At 53.5% G+C, this 5,425-nt stretch overlaps 1 non-coding gene across 1 annotated transcript in view; it reads right to left on the reverse strand.

Moving 5' to 3' along the window:
* LOC122789522 overlaps positions 1 to 585 on the reverse strand; it is a 3,700-nt gene extending 3,115 nt beyond the window's left edge. The window contains exon 1 of the ribosomal RNA XR_006362839.1: positions 1 to 585. This exon is cut by the window's left edge and continues 3,115 nt beyond it. This is a non-coding gene — a ribosomal RNA (28S ribosomal RNA).
* Positions 586 to 5,425: the final 4,840 nt, after the last annotated feature.

Consider the following 5,425-nt stretch of genomic DNA (forward strand, 5'->3'; position numbering starts at 1 on the left):
CCCCTCCAGGGAGGGGAGCCACCCTCTGCACAGCCTTCCCGGCTGACCCAGAGCCAGTTGCAGTGCACCACAGTGGAGGAAGTGCACCAGACGGCAGCCAGCGCATCCCAGGGATGGTCCCCCCTTCCTAGCGGACCATGCAGACCCCACCCGTTTACCTCTGAATGGTTTCAAGCCCTCTTGAACTCTCTCTTCAAAGTTCTTTTCAACTTTCCCTTACGGTACTTGTCCGCTATCGGTCTCATGCTGGTGTTTAGCCTTAGATGGAGTTTACGACCCACTTTGGGTTGCATTCACAAACAACCAGATGCTGGAAAGACCTGATCCCGATGCGCTGGGGGCCACTACTGGTCTCACACCGTCCACGGGCTGAGCTTTGATCACAAAGACTTGGGCCCCCTGGGCAGGACTGTGGAGATGGACTTCTGTTCATCACATTTCCCTGTGCCGGACACCAGAGTGTGGATTCGGCGCTGGGCTCTTCCCTCTTCACTCGCCATTACTGAGGGAATCCTGGTTAGTTTATTTTCCTCCGCTTAGTAATATGCTTAAATTCGGCAGATCGCCACATCTGATCTGAGGTCGCATTCTGAGCATGGTCACGGGCAGGATAGCAGGGACCTCAGGGATGGACAGACTACCCGTCCTCCACTGGCCCCCATGCACCCACTCCCCACCACTGGACTCCGGACGGCGGAGGAAAACAGCCGACACAGCCCCAGTACACGGGAACCGGGCAGGCGGATGTTGGGCTCCACCCCAGGAGGGCAGCCCGGTGGCAGTATCACTGACAGCCTCCGGGGGGCAGATCAGATGCACACCTGCTCCCTCCCATCCTCAGACAGGCTTCCCAGCTCGTAGTGGCAGGGGTCTCTTTACCTCCATCCGCATCTCTCTCTGGGGGGATGAGAGGCTTGCAGCAGGCTCCCTCGACTCCCCAGCCATGACTTCAATCAGGCCAGACACCCCAGGGGCGATGGAAGGCACAACAACCCTCAGACAGGTGTATCCCCGGGAGAAACCCGGGCCACAAAGTGCGTTGGAAGTGTCGATGATCAATGTGTCCTGCAATTCACATTAGTTCTTCATCGATGCACAAGCCGAGTGATCCACCGCTCAGAGTCATACAGTTCTCATTCGTTGGGGCACTGCTGCCTACACAGCATCACACCTCAAGATGAGCATGCAAGGTTTCACAGGCGTCGTCGTGGGTGCCCAGACCAGGGTTACTAGCCCCACGCCGCAAGACAGCAGGGGGTCATACCGCCGACCTTCCAGGTCTTTGAACCAACACCCCACATGGAGCAGGGAATCCTCCACAGGTACCCACAACCGACATCAAGGGGAGAGGACTCTGGTGTGTCACCCCCGGGGGTGGCCCCACACAGCCAGAGGGGAGGCCACCACCCCCCTGCCAGGATGGCACCCTCTACCTCCCCCTACTGCATGGGAAGCCAGCCACCTCCAGGATGCCCAGCGGACTGCACCATTGGGCCGTGTGCACCCTCCACCTCCATCCCCTCATGGCAGCAGAGGAGCACCCACACCTCCCACCACATGGATGGACCCCCTTCCTCTCGCTTCTGGGAGGCAAGGGGGCCAGACACCACCCCTCCTCTCACTCCCTCCCCTCAGGAGCCACTGCCTCAGTCCATTTGGCATCCACCAGGGCGCACGGAGAGATAGGAGTAAGAGACTGAGACACAGAGAGAAACATAGAGGGTCAGGGTGGTGGAGCGAAGAGAGGCCCTGGTACCCAGGGACAACACCATCCCGGGACCCTCAGCATTAATGATCCTTCCACAGGTTAACCTACGGAAACCTTGTTACGACTTTTACTTCCTCTAGACAGTCAAGTTTGATCATCTTCTCGGCGCACCACCGGGGCCGTGACCGTACTCCAGTGGGGCCGATCTGAGGACCTCACTAAACCATCCAATCCATAGTAGCAATGGGCGATGTGCACAAAGGGCAGGGACTTAATCAATATGAGCTTATGACCCGCACTTATTGGAATTCCTCGTTCTTGGGGAATAATTGCAATCTCCAGTCCCTATCACAAATAGGGTTCAGCGGATTACCCGAACCTGTTGGCCAAGGGTAAACACACACTGATCCATTCAGTGCAGCACACGTGCAGCCCCAGATATCTAAGGGCATCACAGACCTGTTATTGATCAATCTCATGTGTCTGAAAGCTACTTGTCCCCGTAAGAAGTTGGAGACGACCACACTGGGATGTATAACTAGTTAGCATGGCGGAGTCTCATTCATTATTGGAATTAACCAGACAAATCTCTCCACCAACTAAGAACGGCCATGCACCACCACCCACAAAATCGAGAAAGAGCTATCAATCTGTCAATCCTTTCCATGTCCGGGTCGGGTGAGGTTTCCCGTGTTGAGTCAAATTAAGCAGCAAGCTCCACTCCTGGTGGTGCCCTTCCATCAATTCCTTTAAGTTTCAGTTTTGCAACCATACTCCCCCCCCCCCGGAACCCAAAGACTTAAGTTTCCCAGAAGCTCCCCAGTGGGTCATGGGAATAAGGCCGCGAGATCGCTAGTTGGCATGGTTTATGTTCAGAACTACGACGGTAACTGATCTTCTTTGAAACTCAGACTTTCATTCTTGATTAATGAAAACATTCTTGGCAAATGCTTTCACTTTCGTTCGTCTCTAGTGGCACAATACGAATGCCCCCGGCCATCCCATTTAATCATGGCCCCAGTTCTGAAAACCAACAAAACAGAACCGGAGTCCTATTCCATTATTCCTAGCTGAAGTATTTAGGCAACCGGCCTGCTTTGAACACTCTAATTTTTTCAAAGTAAATGCTTCGGACTCCCAGGACACTCAGTTAAGAGCATCAAGGGAGCACTGAGAGGCAGGGGCTGGGACAGGCGGTAGCTCACTTCGCAGCAGACCACCAGCCTGATCCCAAGATCCAACTATGAGCTTTTTAACTGCAGCAACTTTAATATATGCTATTGGGGCTAGAATTACTGCAGCTGCTGGCACCAGACTTGCCCTTCAATAGATCCTCGTTAAAGGATTTAAAGTGTACTCATTCCAATTACAGAGCCTTGAAAGAGTCCTGTATTGTTATTTTTTGTCACTACCTCCCCTGCCTTCCTTGGATGTGGTAGCCATTTCTCAGGCTCCCTCTCCGGAATCAAACCCTGATTCCCGTTACCATTGGTCACCATGGTAGGCACAGATAGTACCATCGAAAGTTGATAGGGCAGACATTCGAATGTCGCATCGCCGCCACGAGGGCACTTGATCGGCCCGAGTTTATCTAGAGTCACCAAAGCTGCCGGGCCGAGACCAGGATTGGTTTTGGTCTGATAAATGCACACATCCCCGAAGGTCAGCACTCATCAGCATGTATTAGCTCTAGAATTACCACAGTTATCCAAGTAACGGTGGAGCAATCAAAGGAACCATAACTGATTTGATGAGTCATTTGCAGTTTCACTATAGCATCCGTGTGCACCGAGACTTACATGGCTTAATCTTTGAGACAAGCATATGCTACTGGCAGGATCAGCCAGATAGGAGCACCTTGGCGAGTGGGCAGAGAGGAGGGGCCGGAGCCCACACCTCTGCTGACAGGAGGGGGTCCCTCTCTCCATGGAGGGGACACCCCAGGTGCTGGTCATGGACTGGCAACCATGACCCCGGAGGGCCACAGGCCAGCTCAGTGCACATCAGTGCCAACAGCCAGAGAAAAGTAGGAGAGAGAGCCCCCCATGCTTCGGCCATGCACGGATGCCAGGGGATGGCGGCCATGTCACAGGATTCCTTTGTCTCAGCCCGGGCTCATCGGTCTAACCTAGACTTCCATCCTGAGGGGCATGGAGCACTCCACACCCCCACCCGCACCTCGATCCCAGGGTGGAGAAGCTCAACCCACAAGCTGTGAACCACAGAGCCACGCAGCAGGGGCCCTCCACCAGTGGGAGTTGGTTGGCTTGATCGATCGATGGACAGTGAGTAAGGGAACCTCGATCCCATGCAGACACATGGCGGGACATCATCCAGGGTTGGGACACAGACTCTGACGGGACATCCCATCTTCCCTCTCCCTGGGATGGGACCCGGACTGGGGCACTTACACTTGTACATTTTGACGAGATGTCCTGTTGCCTTCAGCTTCCGAATGCTGCCAAATCATGCCAGATCACACGTTCCCACCAGCACTTCCAGGGGACATACCTGCAGGGTGCTATTAGACACACAGAACTGCCCTCCACCACTGAGGGGGAGATCCGCTCTCATATGGACCAGGCTGGGAGGAAGAGGTCCGGGGGGCACCTCAACTCCATGCAGACACCTGGCAGGACGTTCTCCCCTGGGGCTGGGACCCGGACTCGTAATCTGATGAGACACCCCATCGTCCCTTAACTCCTGGAGGCTGCCAAATTGTGCCGGATCACGCATGCCAGCCAGGCGATCAGGGGAGCAAACCTGCAGGGTGCGACCAGCCCTGCAGAACTCTCCTTGGCCGCTGAGGGGCAGATCCACTCTCTTACGGACTTTTGGCCAGGAGGAAGAGGCCCGTGAGGGAAACTTGACCCCATGCAAATATCTGGCAGGACATTCTCCCCTGGGACTGGGACCCAGACTCACACTCTAAGACACCCCTTCATCCCTTAACTCCTGGAGGCTGCCAAATCATGCCGGATCACACGTGCCCACCAGGTGATCTGGGAAGCAAACTTGCAGGGTGCAACCTCACCCATGGAACTCCCCTTGGCCTCTGAGGGGCAGGTATGCTCTCATACAGACTTCCAAGTCCACCTCCTTTCCAATCCAGGACTACTCTGGGGACTTTGCGATTTTTCAAGAATGCCTTTGAGAATGGGGCAGGGTTGGATGCCTCTGCTTAGCCAGGAGCTCTCCGGGCCTGCAGACCTCCATATGTAGCTCCCTTAAGGACTTCCGTAAGGGCCTACCACAGCGACCCTCCCCTTTGACCCTGCGGAGAGACCTCTTTACCTGACCATTTTATATACATATAAATATATATATATAGATATAAAAACATATACACACACACACACACACATATATATGTATATATATATATATATATATATATATATATATATATATATATACATATATATATATATATATATATATCTGTGTGTGTGTGTGTACATATATGGGTCTACCTGAAAACGCCAAAATCACAGATCGCTGACAACGAGAACACCGACACCAGGAGATCGACAACGGAGAAGTCCGACAGTTGAGAATCCTGATGCTGAGAACACCGACATGTTAAGATAAGTGTGCGATAGGGATGGACTTGTGGGTTAGGGGCAGATTAAGTGAGGTTAGGGTTAGGGTGCGGGTAAGGTAAGTGTGCGATAGTGACGGACCTTAGGGTTAGAGTTTGGGTTAAGGTAAGTGCAT

This window comes from Protopterus annectens, chromosome 14.part0, assembly GCF_019279795.1.
Source record: "Protopterus annectens isolate FY-2018-M chromosome 14.part0, PAN1.0, whole genome shotgun sequence".
NCBI lineage: Eukaryota > Metazoa > Chordata > Ceratodontiformes > Protopteridae > Protopterus > Protopterus annectens.